The sequence below is a fragment of the Mus pahari genome, chromosome 14 (assembly GCF_900095145.1).
Source record: "Mus pahari chromosome 14, PAHARI_EIJ_v1.1, whole genome shotgun sequence".
Taxonomy (NCBI): domain Eukaryota; kingdom Metazoa; phylum Chordata; class Mammalia; order Rodentia; family Muridae; genus Mus; species Mus pahari.
This window is the reverse complement of record NC_034603.1, coordinates 23693949-23712886: the sequence shown is the minus strand read 5'-3', so window position 1 is coordinate 23712886 and position 18938 is coordinate 23693949.

The window sequence follows — 18938 nt, the reverse complement described above, 5'->3', positions numbered from 1 at the left end:
TATTAGATATTTTCTTTATTTACATTTCAAATGCTATCCCAAAAGTTCCCTATACCCTCCCCCCGCCCCTGCTCCCCTACCCACCCACTCCCACTTCTTGGCCCTGGCCTTCCCCTGTGCTGGGTCATATAAAGTTTGCAAGACCAAGGGGCCTCTCTTCCCAATGATGGTCGATTAGGAACCCCTTCTTTTTTAAAAGATTTGTTTTATTCTTAATTATATGTATGTGTACCTGTCTCTGAATGTGTAAGCATGGTGCCCATGGAGACCAGAAAATGTCATCAAATCCCCTGGGGCTTGTAGTTACAGACATGTGAGCTGCCTGACATGGGCACTGTGTCTTCTGCATGAACAGCAACTGCTTTTAGCCACTGAGCCACCTCCCTACCCCCAGAAGTCCCTTCTCTACAGCCTAACTGCCCAGTTTCTTTCAGCTGTCAGTCATAGATTTATGAAGAATACTGTTTCATTACTTAATGAGACATCTGAATGAGATGCCAGCAAAGAGCCCGATTTTGTAAGAGAACACCAACTCCATCCCACCACATGCTAGCCACATAGCTACCTAACCATAAGAAAAGGAAAATGTGTCCCCATTTGCCTTTTCAGAATGAAATTAATTATGAGAATCTCAACTCTTTCTAAGTCTCTGAATGCTCCTGCCTTTTCCCTGGAGAGTTAGTTATAAATGAGTTTGCACTTTCTGTGCTGGGTAATGCAGACAGAAACTGATGGCCTGAAGAGGAGCTAGAACTCTACAGTATGAGTCTCTCCATTCCTCCTCCAGCTCTGGGGCTCTGTGTGAAGCCTCCCTGCTCTAGTTCCTTTTCTTCCTCCTCTTCCTCTTCCTCTCCCTCCTCTTCCTCCTCCTCTTCCCCCTCCTCCTCTTCCTCCTCCTCCTTTTCCTCTTCCTCTTCCTCTTCCCCCTCCTCTTCCTCCTCCTCTTCCTCCTCCTCTTCCTCCTCTTCCTCTTCCTCCTCTTCCTCCTCCTCATCATCCTGGAGGCCCTAATATTTTCTGTGCTTATTTGTTGCCAGTCTTGACCAATGGATCTCAACCTTCTTAATGTTGTGACTCTTTGATACAGTCCATTGTATTGTGGTAACCTCCAACCATTAAAAAATTTTTCATTGCTACTTCATAACTGTAATTTTCTCCTGTTATGGATTGTAGTATAAATATCTGTGTTTTTCTGAAGGTCTTAGGTGAAAGGGTCATTTGAGTCCCAAAGGAAGTCACAACCCACAGGTTGAAAACCACTGACCTTCACCACGCACCTAAGCTCAACTTTGTTATCTTCTTCCTTCCTTTATTGTGTAGAGTGTGCATGTTTGTGTGTGTGTGTGTGTGTGTGTGTGTGTGTGTACACATATATGTGTGCAGGTGCATGTGAAGAACCCAGTGTCCTTGTCTACCACGTGTCCTTCTCTATCACTCTCTACCCTATCCTCTCAGATTGGGTCACTCATTGAGCCTGGAAGCCCCAGCCATCCTTCTGCCTCTACCTCCAACAACAGTGGGCTTAAAGAAGCATGGATAATTCAGCCTTGTGTAGGAGTTGTGGGTGGGAACTCAGGCCCTCATGCTTGCACAGCAAGCTCTCAGAGCCACAGTCATCTCCCCAGCCCCAGCTTCATTGTGCTTATGTATCTGTCCACAGGGGCTCATAAAAATCATAAATGCAGCCTCTTAGCCAGGCAGGCCTATGCTTCTGCCTGGAGGCCAGGGCTGTTCCTCTCTGCTCCTCTCTGAGAAACTGTATTCCTATTCTCAGATAATATGATGTATGTGCTTTTATTCATTCACTCAGGAGACATGTGTGGTGTGGGATGTTAAAAGTCAATGAAACTCCCCAGTTTCAATAAGATACATGAACAACAACAGTTAAACTAGATGTTAATCTGATACATCCCCACCCTGTACCTATAGTCCCTGCCACAGTGGAATCAGATAGACAGAAGCCAGTCATACTCTGTGTGTTCCGTACCCAGCACCCACAGCCTACCATGGGTGCAAATACTAGAAAGTTTATGCAACTGGGAGAACTGTGAAAATTCAGTGGATTTGACCAGACATAAGAGAGGAAGCAGCATCGAAGTAAACTTAAAAGCGTTTTGTTTATTCTGAAACTTCTGGACAGAGAAGTGTTATTTAACATGTAAATTATTCATAGCAACCAAGAAGACAAGATGAGAAGGAAAAGAATTCATAGGCTGTCCCAAATATCTAATACCCCCTAATTATAAAAATCAACAAAAACAGGAAAGGCTTCGATGGCATCCAGGCGTGTGATGTGGAAGGAAGGAAACAGCCTAATCTGGAAGCAGAAAGAGTATTACAGTAACTGGCAGTTGTATGTGTGTGCACCCATGTCTGCGTGTGCATGGGTGTGTATATGTGTGTACATGTATATGGGTGTGTATTGTGTTCATGGGTGTTAGTATTTGTGCGTGTGAATGTATGCATTTGCATGTGCATGTGTGTGCATGTTCATGCATATGCTGGTCCACATGTGACTGCAAGAGTGTGTCATGGTGCATGTGGAGGCCAGGGAAAAATTTCTGTATGGAAGACACAGGAGGGCCACTGGGATAATTACTGGGCTAATTCCAGATTCAGTAAGAGGCACCTGCTATTCTGCTCTGGCCTCCATGGACACATAGGCACACAGACAGACAGGCAGACAGACACACACATACACAGTCATACAAACACATACATACACATATACTACACACATACAGCACACACCAGTAAGTTAATTTAAAATAGTGCTGCAATAAACCACTAAATTGAAGCAAAACAATAGATACAGCTATAAATGAACTTATGACATGAAACACAGTCTCCAATTTAACCAGTGAGAGAACAAAATAATGACAGCATACCAGCAAGGAGAAAAAGATGTCCTAAGATAACTGGTGACCTGCCCAGGTATTCCACGACACAAATGCGGCATAAAGTAGAAATCACCCCCAATTGAAACATGAGCCAACTGCCTGCTGAAGAGTGCAGAGTGTCACTAAAACACTCTGGCCAAAAGCAACCTGGGGAGGAAAGGGGGTGTTTGACTTCTATGTCTAATCCATAGTCCATCGTGAGGGAAGCCATGGCAGGAGGTCAGGAACCCAGTACCAAGGAGGAGGCTGCTTACTGACTCACTCCTGGCTCATGCTCAGCACTTGCCTGCCCCACATACATGTCCAAAGGCCAACCTGTCCTGGGAAACTCCTCAATCAAGGCTCTCCTCTCAGAGGACTCTACTGTGTCAAGTTGACAAAGCCAACTAGAACACAATGAAGATGTACAAAAGAAAATATACACATAAGCATAAAAATACAGAGTGATGCATATCCGTATGTGAATCTATATAAACTATTACATAGCATGTATGATGTGATATATACTTCTTCTTCAATGGGAAAATAATAAATCTAGAGCCAATGAGATGGCTCAGTAAAGGTGCTTGCTGCCAAACTTAACCTGAGTTTAATATTAAGGACCACATAGTTAGGAGGAGGAGGAGGAGGAGGACTGATTCCTGAAAGCTGTCCTCTGACCTCTACATATCCACACACATCACAGCACATGGTTATATACATATGCACTCATGCACACACAATAAATAAATACATAGATAGATAGATAGATAGATAGATAGATTTAAAAAAAATAGTATAAAATCATTTTTCAATAAATCTAGCCTGCCAGTTCTGAGTGACACCACTGCCAGTCCTCAACGACATCACTGACAGTTCACCAAGGGATGCAAAAGGCCTTCAAGAAACAAAGTATAGATCAAGAGGACTATATCCAACACAATGTCTCCAGATTCAAAGACAATTAGTTCTCACATGAAAATCTAGGTAGAATATAAGTTCCAGGCCCTTCCTGGAAAACAAGAACACTGAAGGTCCCATCTCTGGTAGAGGGCATGTCTAATATAAGTGATGCCCTGGGTTTAGTGCCCAGCACTGCACTAACCAGGACTTGGAAGGTGAAGGCAGGAGGATTAGAAATTCAAGGTCATTCTCAACTACATAATGAGTTGGAAGCCAACTTGGGATACAGCAGACTTTGTCCAAAAAGTAAAATAAAATAAAAATAAAAAGTAAAATAAAATAAAATAAAAAACAAGGAAGGGAGGAACTAATCTAAAAATCAGCAGCAGCCAGTGACAAGTAGAAGAGAGAATCTAGGCTCAACACTTGGCCAGGTTCTGCAGCGAGATACACAAAGTCTTGAGGGAACTGAATCTAAGACAACAGCCACTGACTAAACTCATTCAGGTTAAAAGCAAATGTGTTAGTCAGCATCAAAGAGCTGTGACAAATACCAAAGAAACCACACTTTAGAAGTAGCCAAGAGCTCTTTGGCCTTTGGAGAGCTGTTTGGCCTTTGGTTTCAAGGGCTTCATTCTACAGTGAGTTGACCCATTAATTGGAGCGTGCATCGAGGCAGAACACTACAGCAGCGTGCATTATGGGTCAAAGCTGCTCACCACACTGTGGCCAGGAAACAGCAAGAGAGGGGAAAGGATCAAAACCCCCAGTGCCATTCACCAGTCAAACAAAGACCTAACTCCTCCCACTAAGCCCAACTTCTGCAAGGTCTTATCATTATTTCCCAATTAAGTCATAGTGGAAAGTAAGCTTTCAGTACATGAGCTTTGAGGAGATCTTTAAGATCCAAACTATCCTAAGAAGCATGTAACCACAGACATCAAGGAACCATGTGAGGACTGTGGGTGTAGTTCAGTGGTATGACATCTGCCTAGCAATCCCCTGCATTCAATCCCCCGTAATGCACAGAGCATGGAGATCATTGAACCTGCCTATATAAATATGTGACTTTATTCTGCTGGGAAGGTTTTACACATGTCCCCACCACCACCAAAAAATAATTATGTGTGAGACTTAACCTCCAAGTGAACCCCTTTCTTTTCCACTCAAATGATATTGTTTGCACAATTCATTTCTGCTCAGAAGGTTCCTAGAATATACAAAACCGGGATCTGTTAACTTATTAACAGACTGGTAACATATCTCTAAGGCTTCAAACAGCTCCACATATTTTGGCCCAATAAATTGTCTCCCAAGAACTCGTCTTCAAGATAATTTGAAGTACTAGCAGCTACATATAATTATTACAGTAATTACAATACTAAAACTTCCGTGCAATATAAATCCCTCAAATAGACATGATTAAACTGGTATATAAAAGGAATATTAATGTCTATAGCCATACTCCCTCCAGCATGCCTAATCTTATCTTATAAAGCAATATTACAAGCCAGAGAGGTGGCTCAGGGCTAAAAGCAATTGCTGTTCTTGCAGAGGACTCGTTTGGTTCCCAGAACCCACAGGCAGTACAGATAACCACCTATATATAACTCCAGTTCCAGAAGATCCAAGGTGCTCTTCTTGTCACCACATGTACCAGGCCCTTACATACATGCAGAAGGAACACGTGCACAAAGAAAATTTAAAATAAACAAAGGAATATTGATATTTCACATTTATTATTGAATAATCATTATGATGAATGCAATAGAATAATACATGAAGCAGAAATGACAACAGAAACAAGGGTGTACAAAGACTACATAAGATAAAAGTGTGTAAAAATAGGTTTATAAAGATAAAAATGTGGGGTTGAAGTTCAATGGGTCTAGTATAGAACTGGAACTCAGTTCCCAGCACCCATATGAAAGGCTCCACGCAATATGTAACTCCAGTTCCAGGGGATCTGACACCCTCTTTTGACCTCCACAGGCAACTGCATATACATGAACATTCCCAGAAAACAGATGCATACGTACACGTAGAACTGAAAATAAAGTAAATCTTTTTAAATGTTTTTAAAGCAAGGTAAATACATGTTCTGATTTATTCTAGGATTTATCTATAAAAAAAATTGCATACTTTTTAAATTATGATGAAAATCCAGGATACAAAGTAAACAAACCAGTTGCGAAGCAATCACCTAAAATCCAGTGTTTTGGTATATTATTATATGGGCAAAATTCCAAAATTTTCTGTGATTAAAATGTTATACTTATGTATATATGTGCATATAACCAAGTACAGATGATTATAACTCCTTTAAAACTAAATGCGGTACGTATAATTATACTTTAATAAAAAAAAGTAAGTAAATAGAAGTAATATTTGAACTGTATTAAACAGGTTATTTTAATTCCAAAAAGTGTTCTCTCTCGAGAGGAAAAGTGTGACATCATTAAGAAGCTAAGGTTGAATCCCCAGTACAATTAATGATACTCCATTATACCTGCAGACAGGAACCTAGCATAACTGACCTCTGAGAGATTCCGCTCAACAGCCAATGAAAAGACTTACACCCAGACATTTAGATGGATCTTGAGAAGTCTTATGGAAGAGTCGGGAGAAAGACTGAGTAACCCAAGGAGGATAGGGAAGCCACAGGAAGACCAACAGAGTCCACTAATCTGAACCACTGGCAGCTCCCAAAGACTGAATCACCAACCAAAGAGTGAGGGCGACCTGTATCTAGGCCCCCTGTACATCATATGTAGCTGATGTGTAGCTTGGTCTTCATGGGAGGGTCCCCCAAACAACTGGAGCAGGGTCTGTCCCTGAGCCTACTGCCTACCTGCCGTCTTGTGGATCCTGTACCCCTAAATAGGCAGCCTTTTCTAACCTCAGCAGGAGAGGATGTGCCTAGTCTTGCCACAACTTGATGTGCAGGATGGGAGGGTAGAAGGGGGTCGAGAAGATAACACCCAGAGGGGGGCTTTCCCTTCTAAGGGGGATGGGGGAAGACTTATTTGAGGGGGTGCTGGGAGGAGAGGAACAGCTGATATTGAGTTATAAAGTGAACACTCTTTTAAAGCTAAGGTTGGACTGGAGAGAGAGATCAATGTTAGGACCCAGCACTGCTCCTGCAGAAGCCCAGAGTTCTGTCCCCACCACTCATGTTAGGTGGCTCAGAACCACCTGTAATCCCGGCTCCAGAGCATGTCTGATGACCTCTTCCAGCCTTTGTGGTCACCCTGCATACACATGTACAATCACATAGAGAGAGAGAGAGATGCACAGGCACATCATTAAATATTAAACAAATCTTGTCTTTAAAAAGATGCTGTGTTTGTTGTTTTTTTACGACCAAGATTTCATTTTGGATGGCATCATTTGACTCTTGTAAAAAAATATCGGAATTCATATTCTTCTACTCTTTACCTTCCCTCGTTCAGCATTCCTGTTTGTTCCATTATTTCCCCACTGTCAACATATCTAACATCTCTATTCTAATTTATAGTCACAGTGACCAGTTACTTAGTCTTCATTCCATGTTTACTCTCAACAGCTGTCTCTCGGCTCTGCAACAGCTGTTTTCTGGTTTTCACTTTATGAATAAATGCTTGGAATTTTTACCAATGGTGCTCACAAACGGGATTCTTTTCAGTCCTACATACTGGTATGAATGAGATTGTGTGGCCAACCCGGCTGGATTCTCAATTTGCTCAGAGTTGCACTGCATAACCAAAAGCCTAAATCTTGCTTCCTAATTTCACAGATTGCCCATCTGGCCTCTACCCCACTAAACACATTGTCTAGTCCTGCAAACAGAGCGTGATACCTGGGTAGAGCCGGGGACCAACAAGGACATGGTATGGGTATTAGACTTTGGAAGGAAAAAAATGGCTTCTAGTCCTATGCCTATCTCAGTCACAACTCTGTGATTCAGTTCCTTCCAATCAGGGAGCCCTACTGATTTTGTGTTTTTATACTGCATTCGTAAACAGAGTAGTACACACCTTCAACCTCAACACTCGAGGGGCAGAATGGCCGGGAGCTCAAGGTTGTTCACTGCTTTGTGGAGAGTTTGAGGCCAGCCTGGGGCGTGTGTAAATAAATAGTTTCTAGGGCAGAGTGGCTTTGGGCAGAATGGACAGTGATAGGTTCACTGTGCCCCAGAAGATGATTCCCACCCATGGGTGGATAGACAGGATCTACTGGACGCTGGAAGTTATATTTTTAAGGACATGGAGTTGGGAAGGGGACGTGAGGGGTATCTAGGAGGATATGAAGGGGAAGGGAAAGATATAATTAAAGTATGGTTTGAGGGGAGAGGGGAGGGAGAGAGGGGGAGGGGAGGAAGAAGGAGAGAGAGAGAGAGAGAGAGAGAGAGAGAGAGAGAGAGAGAGAGATTCTCAAAGAAAAAAATTAATATATTTTTAAAACACTGACATTTTTAAAACAAGACATTTAAATAGCTGGGAAGTGGTTAATCTACCTCTCTGTGATCCATGGAAATTCCCCATGCACATTAAGTTATGGCAAGCACTTTAATACTGAAGACACAACATGTCAAGATGACAGGTTGTCACGAAGGCAATATTTAGAGAAAAATACTCAACATCAAATATCCATATCAGAAATAGAGACAAGTCTCATCTTGGCCTCCACCATTGGAACTAGGAAATAAAGACAAGAGCAGAAAACAATGGATAAAAATGAAGGAGACTAGAGTTGGCGCCATAATAAGACCAATACAATTGATAACCCAATAGTCAGACCAATCGAAATAAAGAGCAAACACAAAATGCACTTGAATTCACACACCTAAAGTCCTAGACCATGGGAGGTGTGACTTCCACAGCCAGGGTATTGTTCTACTTTCACTTCTGTGTCTGTGATAAAATATCCCAACAAAAAAGCCACTCAGAAGGGTCACAGGGACAGGTCACAGTCCACCACAGCAGGGAAGTCAAGTCGAGAACTTAAAACAGCTGTGTTCATCACAGGCACAATCACGAGCAGAGAAAAATGAACACATGCACACTTAGTGCTCAGCTGTCCTCCATGCTTCAGCAGCTTGGGGCCCACACTCAGGCCGGCCCATCCCACGTCAACTAAGGCAACAAAGACCATCTCCATAGACAAGCCCATTGGCCAACCTGCCTAGACAGTCCCACATGAAGACTCTTCTTGAGGTATTCTAGATTATGTAAAGTTGACTGATGAAACTTGCCATCACAGCTACATAGAGAGTCTTTTCCCTCTCAGAATAAGTAAGCAAATAAATAAGAAGAGGGGAAGGAAATGGAAATTTTACTTCAAAGGAAGTTTCACGTTTAGATGGCTTCAATAAAATATTCTGTGAGAGGCTTAACATATCAATTCCATACAAAGTCTTGGAAGAGTGAAGAGGAGGGGGCATTCCCCTGTTACCAGTGAGGTCACCTTTACAGTCATGCCAATATCAAGACACACAGGATAGAAAGCCAATGGTATGCCTCATGAACAGGTATGCCTCATGAACAGGAACACAAAAGTTCTACAAACTCTGGCAAGTCTAAGTCAATGATATGTAAATGGGATAATATACCAACATGGCTAAGCAGATGAAGCCCACTCTGCATGGTCTCTCATATGGGGTTCCTTGGTCTGTAGTGTGTGTATGTGCATGCATGTGTGTGAGATGGTGGTGGTGGTGGTGGTGGTGGTGGTGGTAGTGGTAATATAAGCCCCAGTAATAAAATACACCCCATATATGTAACATGAAAGCAAAACGAGGATAAAGTTAAGAGTGTAGAAAAATATCAGAGAGAGGGAGCAGAGGTATGGAACAGGTCAGGGTGGGGGGGTGAATATGAGTAAAGAGTAAAAACAAGTAATGAGGAAGGATGGGTGGGCTAAAGGACACATGGGACATGACAGAGGAAAAGAAATTCCAGGGAGAACACAAGGGAAGATCAGGAGATGGAGGAGGAGAACCCACTAAAGCATGTCATTCAAATACCAGAATAATACCCAACACCTTGGATGTTGATTCATAAACTACGATCGCAAGCGCAGGACACACAAAGCTTGTGAGAATCACATCGAGCTGCACAGAGGCTGGGCTGAAAGTCACCTCCTCTGCACTGCGCTTGCTCGGTCTATTTGGCCTGGACTTTGGTATTTGTCAAAGTCTCCTTGATGGCAGAAGGTTTTCTCAAAGGAAGTCCTGAGCAAACACTGATGTCTGCAGGGGTTAGTGAGCATGACACACACAGACAGAAGTATCCCGTGCTCAGGGGAGGACAGGACTCCAAATCAAACTGCTTTTCACTACAGAACTTTCTAGAACCTTTCACATGCAGTACATATTGTAACTCCATAAGGCTAAGATGTGGATGGTGTCTCCCACAAGTGAGATTTTCCTAGATTCTGATTCCCAAGTCTTTTCCTTGGGAGTGACCAGTCTCAGGACACTCTTGGAAAATGTCTAGACTGTTCTAGCTATGTTCTATCGATGATAAAGGACAGTGGATTAAGGTAGATACAAAATAAGAAGGCAGAGCTGAGGAGAAGGCTCAGCAGGTAAAATGCTTGTCTTGCAAGGGCAAGGAGCTGAATTTGAGCCTCAGAACATATGTCTTAAAAAGTCAGACTTTGTGTTGTCTGCCTGTCACTCTAGCACTGGGAACCAGTATGCATTTTTCTGTTGATGGTAAACTGGCTGATAACCCAAGATGGTGTACACAGGGCATTTCCAACTCTCATCTCGGAGGAGCTCTTGGAGAAGGATGTGGGGATTGGGGAGAGGAGGCTGAGCAACCAGGTTGGTGGGACATTTCACCCTCTTCTTGAGTCTGAATCAACTCTGAGCTCAGATCTGGAAGTTGGTGACAAGAGAGTCCTAGGACTCATTGGACAGCCAGCCTAGCCTACCCTACGTGGAGGTTCCAGGCCAGTGACAGACCCTGTCTCGTAAACCAAGTTGGACAGAACCTGAGGCTGTCCTTTGGCACACATACACAGAGGGGGAGTATATGTTCCGTCCACCACACACATGACTACATACAGGCAACACACACGCACACACACATACACACACTACAGACTAGGGAAACCCATATGAGAGATCATGCAGAATATTAAGTAGGGGGGTCATCTGATCAGTCATGTTGCTATATTATCCCCTTTACATGTCATTGGCTTAGACATGCCTGAGTTTGTAGGATTTTTTTGTATTCATGTTCATGAGGCATGCTGTTGCTATATTATCCCCTTTACATGTCATTGGCTTAGACATGCCTGAGTTTGTAGGATTTTTTGTATTCATGTTCATGAGGCATGCTTTGGGTTTCCAGGCTGGCTAGACAGCTCAGCAGGTGAAGACATCTGTAGCCGAGTGTAAGGACCTGAAATGGAGCCCAGAAGAAAACCAACTTTCACAAGTTGTCCTCAGACTTACACACACACACATACACACACACACACACACACACACACACACACACACACACACACACATCAATATAATAATTTTTAATCACCGAGCCCCAAATAAACTGCTTTTGCTTCTTCTATCGTTTATTTATCCAGTGCATGAACATGAACAAACTCCCCCAGCAGGTGACCCACCCTGTGCTGAATACAGATAATCAATCAATGGCTAGCTGTGCTGGAAACAGAATGACAGACTGCTGAGGGACAAAGGGTATCCATCAAGGAGACAGAGAGTCATAGAAGGGAGCTTGGGAACCACCTCTGTTAGAAGAGGTGACTCCACCCCCAACAGCTCCATCTCCAGGGTCACTGCTCATTACCATAACCCCCACTTTGAATACAGAGTTCACAGTCTGGGCACCTCCATCCATCTTTCTGTTGACATTTGGCATCACAAATCTTCCTTTCACCTCCCAAAAGGGTCTTGGTAGAAATGGAGTACCCATCCCCAGCCTCTCTCTGCCTCCGGCCTCTCCCACATTATTCTTCTCTAAGAGTCAACAATAGCAAGCTGTACCACAAGGCAGTAATGAGGTCTGACCTCCTCCTGCAGAGCCTGGGGGCTGAGACCCTGGAGACAGGCCAGCTGGGAAGATGGCACAAAGCAGGGTTAAAAAAGGGGAGGCATGAATATTCAAGCATGGCCAGGGGTCTCTGGCCCTGAAGGGAAGCATAACCACTCCCTCCCACTCCATGGAGCGAAGAGAGGACCAGACAGATGGCATAGAGCCCTTGAAATTCTCACTATCAACTAGAAATAAGTTCAGAGTTCAGAGTTGACTCAGACTCAAGAAGAGGGTGAGATGCCCCACCGACTTGGCTGCTCAGCCTCCTCTCCCCAGTCTCCAAGTCCTTCTCTATCGATTCCTCCAGAGATGAGAGTTGGAAATGACCTGTGTAAACCATTTTGGGTTATCAGCTAGTTGGCCATCAACAGAAAAATTCATACCCAAAGAAGATATTTCTACCCAAATACATCTGGTATGTTATTAGTAAAAAGCCAGAATTCATATCTAACCCTCTGAGACTATATTTACCACTTGTCCCAATAGGAGAACAGGAATTTCAGATAGGACATTGAGGTCATGCTGAGAAAATGACTCGAACTTGCAAAACAAGTTACCAGATTTTCATGACAAACTTAACAGAGAAAAATGGGAGAATATATTTTAAAACAAAGCAGATCAAAACAAACCCTACCTAGGATGAGGTAGATGTCAGTTCTCAAGGCAAAGGCAGAACAGAATTGGGCACAAATGGTAGCCTTTACTTTCTTTTAGAGACAGCGACTGACAGAAAAGATTTCTTAGGGACTGGGTGTTAGTACAACTACCCTGAGGAAGCTGTGAGTTGGGGCTTAGAGGGTGGGCACCATCCCATCTCCCAGGTTGACTCCCTCAACCCTCAACCTTCACCCCTGCTTTAATCTTTCTTTGCCATTTGTCTTTGCTTTAACACCACAATCAAAATCTCTCTGCACCATAACCCATCCCTTGGGCTGGCCATTCCCTTTGATATGTAGTTCTCTCTCAAGGATGACTGACTTCCCAAGGCTCTCTTTACCATGAGTCTTCATGGCCTTTATTAAGTTCACAGTGATGGCTTGTCAGATGTGGCGGAAACCTAGCTCAGACACAGAGCTGAATCTCGAGGTTGGAGAAGAGGGTGATCACAGTGCCTAATCAAAGCTGACTTTGAAAACTCAATCTCCCCTAAGTGCGGTACACTTGAAGGTGATCCTTCCTGTCAAGCCTGGCTGGCAGCCTGCGCAGAGAACAGCCTGTGTGTAGAAATTCAAGTTTTCACACACGGGTGTTCACACACAGTGAGAAGACTGCTTCTGCTTATACTGTGTTTCTTTATACTTACTCCAGTCCCCTTGTTTATGTCCCTCTTCTTCCTGAGTCTGTGACATGAATCCCTGACACCCCTCCTCTCTGATAGCTCTGACTGTGGCTTTCTGCTTCTCTGAGCATTACTATCCCAGAGATATGCCTGTCTTTAACAGGTAAGTTCAGGGATAGGAAAATAACTCAGCCAGTAAAGCCTTTGCCTTCCAAGCATGAGGAGCTGAATTCAATGCCCAGAACCCATCTAAGAAAGCCGGGTGCAGTAGAATGCACTTGCAAATACCAGTGCCAAGAAATGGGGATAGAAATGGAAAGATAGCTGGAGCTTGCTGGACAGCTACCCTATCAGTCTTGGGAAGGCCCAGACCAATGAAAAACCTTGTCTCAAAATAAATAAATAAATAAATAAATAAATAAATAAATAAATAAATAAATAAATAAATAAAATAAAAGATAGGTATGGGATGGCAGCCAAGTTGTCCTCTGGTTTCCATGGGCAGGTCTCTCTCTCTCTCTCTCTCTCTCTCTCTCTCTCTCTCTCTCTCTCTCTCTCTCTCCTCCCCCCCATCCCATTTGCTGTCTTGCTTAACTCCAGAGAAGAAATTCCACAATCTCTTTCAATCAAGACGTTCTTCAAGAAATAGGCTAATAACTCTGGGCTTCCCTGGGCCCAGGAAACCTGAATTTAAAAAAAAAAAAAGGGGGGATGGGGGAGGGGCCTCTGTATGTACCAGGAGGCCTGAGTCTGCACCCTACTCCTGCACTTGGCTCACAGGAAGGACAAGATGCACCTCCCCTCACTCCCTGTGCAGGAGAGGAGAGCCATGAAGCCCTCCGTTGCTCTCCATCTCTGAAGTACTGTGCCCCTCTGCACAGCTTCCAGTAGCTTCATTGTCACAGCAGCAGCTTCCCCCACCTGGGCTCACATCTGCCTTTCATGTATGTGTCACAGGCCCCATTTGACCTCCCCAGGAAAGGCTCACAAAAGGTCCTCATCTCACAGAGGACATGAGGCAGTGATGAGCCAACACTATGCTAACATAAGAGAGCTGAGTCATCAGACCCCCAGGCCCTCAGGCCTCCAGGTCCCCTGAACAACTCCCCCAAGTCTCTCGAGTCTCTTGTCAGCTTTGTGGTCAATCCCATTTGTCATGTGAATGAGCATCCAGAGTCACAAAGAATCAATCACTTGCTCTGACAGTGAATGTCACCATGTTCGGGCCTTTCATAACACTAGAGTCAGGCACGCTGCTGTCCCAGGGCAGAAAACCATTCTATTGTCCGAGACTGGGCAGCGTTAACAGCGGGCAGGCCCAACTGAGGATCCAGTGGCCTCTTGCCACTAATCACGGTCAGAACCTCGGACAGCTCACTATGGCCTCTGTGCCATTATCTACCAAAACCTTGAGGCCTTACCTCATGACTGGAACGGATGAATAAGGGGACAGACAGGTTTTGGGGAGAAGGAACATGTCTTTGACATCAGCCTTCAAAATCAGACCCTTTACAGAGCTCCACAAGGGTATACCATGCTGGTGACACCATGAGTAGTCTCTGCCCTTGGACATTGCTGGATTTTTGTCAGTTTCACAAGGGGAACCTGCTAGTGGCCCCATCAGGTGACCAAGAGACATGATGTGATTCATACCAGGCACAAATTGTTCAGGGATAAGAGGGAACCCCCACAGTCTGAAGTCTACTTTGGTCCTAGGCTTTTCTTTCCCCGGCCCCCAAACATAAAGGATCCAGATGTCATCCCGAGCCTTCTGCCCAGAATACCTCAGAGTCTCTATGGTGACTGAAAAATACCATACTAATTGAAGATCCTGGAGGTCACCCATTGCTGACATCTACAATCCTTGCCTAGCTCCCGACTATGCCCCCCTTTTAAATGTTCCTAAGTCTATGGGCATAAAGGCTTCATCTACTCCGCTACCACCTGCCTCTTCCCATATAGAAGAAACGGGGTTGAAAGGCTGAAGATGCAGTGAGCCAGCTGTCCATCTTCCAACAGGTCACCCGCCCACTCTGTTCTTCTTTCCTCCGCCCCTGGCAGGAGCTGGAGCAGAGCCTTGGCCTCAGCCGCATCTGCACTGCGCCTTGCTTTCTTCCCTCCCCCTCCCAACCCACGCATCCGCAATCCCACAGTTTTCCACCAGGGCATCTTTACAAAGCACGCTTCTTATACTTGGTGCAGGGGACACAGAGACATCCGGTGAGGTGGTGAAAGCGTCAGAGTGAGGGGTTCGACAAGCCATTGGGGATTAGCTACGGCCCTGCAGTCCCACAGTCCACAGGCCCCTGTGTATGCCCACCCTACCGCCCTGAACAAAATGGTTGAGACCCAGCACTCTACCCCCAGCTACTGGACTCTCGCCAACAACCCTGGGTTGGACAAGGATTAGTGTTGCAGGAAGCCCAGGGTTACAGAGAAAACGTGATCTGATGCAGGGAAGATGGGCATAGCCCAGGACCAGTTGCCAGAGCAAATTGGCTCAGCCGGATGTCTGACGTCAACTTCAGCCTCTCTGCTCTGCGCACACTCTCAACAATCAATCATGCCTTCTCCTCCAGCCCTGGGACTTGATGTTCACAAACTGCCGTCATCATCCCTGCAGCAAAGGGAGCTTTTGGAAAAGGCACTTTCACAGCTGTCCCTTAGCCCTGGCCAGCCACTTTTTTCTCTTCTGCAAAGAGGTCCCGACTCAGCTCAGTGTGGACACTAAGCCATCAGCGAAGTGGTGGAATGAAGCATGGATAGTCTGGAGACGGGGGTTGGGAGATGGGGGTTGGGGGGAATGACCCCAAAGGCCCATGGGAGATTGGAGAAGACATTCCCTTCTCCGCCTCCCTCCCCCAGTGGGTGTGATAAGGGTTGACAGATATCTCAGTGGGCTGCTCTCTTAAAAGAGTTTGCACAAGTCACATGACAAGAGAGCTGAACTTTAAATTACCCAGACCTGAGTTTAAATTCCATCTCTATGGCCTCAAGAAGTCTTTCCCTCTTCTCTGAGGTTCAGTCTGTTTATCAGTATTATGAGAGTAATTAAATTTTAAATACTTCACAGACTTGAAAGAACGAAAAAGGCTGAATTATGCTGTGATCGGCTTACGTGGGCTAAAGACAAGCTCTAATGGTTATAAGCTGTTGATCCGGGGAAAGTCACTTAACCTCTCTGAGCTTCCAATTTTACCCTCTGTAGAATGCGGGCAGAATCGGGGCTTCCTGAGATTGGCAGTGGTGAGGAGTCAGTCAGTTGTCACACATGGGAAGGATTTGCTACAGTATTGGATGTTAACATACAGCCAACATTAGTCAGTATTGGCTCTGATTCACAGCACTCAGAAAATCCTGATTCTCAAGGAAGCGCTCAATATACAATGGTCATTTTGATAACATCTATGTTCTAGTGTTGTTGGCCTTTTAGATTGGTCTGCTTTTATTGTTGTTTGATACAGTGTCTCATGCAGCCCCGTCTGGCTTTAAACTTGCTATATAGCCAGTGGTGACCTTGAACTTACTATTCTTCTGACTCCACCTCCCAAGTGCTGGGATTAAAGGTGTGTGTCACCACATCTGATTTATGAAATGTTGAGTTGGATCCGGAGCTCTGTGCATGCTAAGCAAGTCCTCTTTCATTCACCCCTCCCCTTTCTGACAGTATCTTTGACCTTGTTGTGGGATAGGGTAGGGAGCAACACATAGTTAGGATTTGCAGTGGACTATCATTGGATGGATGCTTAGGAAGAGGTAGGTGGGCTCAGTCACGTGTCCAATGTGCTTAGAGTCAAGGGGAGGAAACAGACTGAGAGGAAAGGATGGCTGCACTTGTGTGATGACTCTACACTTCATCTGATCATGCTAGCACCTCCTTACCAACATGACTAGCTCCCTAAGCTCTGCCCAAGCTGTTGACTGAAAAATCTACTTCTCAACAATTATGAGAAGTTCTTCCTGGCTTACATCAAGAATTCCCTACCTCATCCTTTCTTCTCTATGTGTGAAACAAATGTGATCCAGAGAGAGAGGACATACAGCTGCTGAATGGAACTGAGAACTCCAACCTGACAACCTGGATCAAATCAACTAGACCGAGCACCTAGAAAGGGAAATGGTGGCCTAGAGTGTGACTTAATGAGTCTACAAACCAATCCCTGTCCTAAAGGAAAGCCCGTGGCAGAAGTGCTTGGGATGGGCAGGTGCACACCATCTCTTTACCTGTGTGAGAGAGGCTTATGTGCCCCACACCCTCTGTTCTGTCATTCCTCAGCCTTCAACTCAGGCAGTTTGGAACTACGCCCAGGAAAACTGGCCATGGCATTGTTTACACTTGGGGTTCCTCAGGTGTCTTTGAAGGGATGGCTTACCCAAACCACTGGAGTCCCAACTATTTAGGAGGCAGAGAGAAAGGCTACTCTGCATCTATCAAAAGATGATTGCAGCCATGATAACAGAGCCTGCCTTGCTTGGCTCCTTCTTATTGGCCAGATGGTCTTGGCCTTAACCTGGGGAAAGCTGCTGGACTGGCTGGCCCTTGCACAGGTCTGTCTGCAGCTGACACTGAGCAAGCAGTCAGAAATGTTCTGCAAATACAGCTTTTCCAATGTCCATGTCAGATCCACAGGCAACGCAGCCGCACTCCCTGCAGCCCTCACACATGGAGCCAGACTACCGGTCTCCTTCCAGGCATGCGTGTTACTCTCCGGGAGATGCATGCTAACTTTCTCAGGTCCTTGTAGGATGAATACAGACAAAAATCCCACTTGTTAACAAAGTGTTCCCAGATGTCCCCATGTGCTGGATCCAGGAGGATAAAAGAAACAGAATGTAATGGCACTTGTCAAGGAACTTGGTGAAAGACACCCGTGGTGCATGTGTCAAAAATCAAGAGAAGAAGCCAAGCTGGCAGGCCAGGGGCAAGCAGCTCTTCTGAGCTTCTTAACATCTCAGAAGTCAACCTGCCAGAAAATAGCATCGCAGCAAGGTGAGGGGTTCAGGGATGCTCTATGTTCAGCCCTGGTGGCTGCACAGAGCAGTGGAGGGGAGAAGGAACAGAAAGGCAAAGAGAGAGAAGTGCTATGAGCAAAACTGGCACAGAAACAAATGAGAACAGGATGCAGGCTGGATTCAGCTGATGTGAAACGTCACGTTGGGTTGGGACTTGAGAACAGTTCTGTTTGGGTATAAATGTCTGGTACAATAATCATTAGGAGAAGGTTGCACCAGAGTCGGCTGTCTTCGAGACAAGAGTCCTTGCATTTTCCTTCCCCTGGTACCTATGAATATTGCCAGGCTGCCCTGGTCCAGGTCTTTCTCAAGTTCCAGTGTGGTCCCAGTCAAAAGGTGCTCTAGCAAGCTCACTGGGAGTACATGCAGGAAACCTTAGGTTAGACGTGAGGAAGGCAGGGTGGGTGGCTTTGGGGTCAGCTGAAGGACATCTACAGAGAGAGTCAGAAGGTGATCCTATACAAAGACACATCAGCAAACCGTAGTCATGGATGATGGGAATCACAAGGCCTGCTGTGGGAGCCCTACCTTCACCTGGGCTCCAAGGGGCCTGAGAAGCAAACACAGCATTAATACTGACCATCGTGTGGATACTTCATTCCTCCTTAGAAAACAAAATACCCATGAAAGGATATAGATACAGAGACAAAATTTAGAGCTAAGATGAAAAGATGGACTCTTCAGAGACTACCCCATCCGGGGATCCATCCCATCATCAGCCACCAAACCCAGATACTAATGCACATGCCAGCAAGATTCTGCTGAAGGAACCCTGATATTGCGGCCTCTTGTGAGGCTATGCCAGTGCCTGGCAAACAC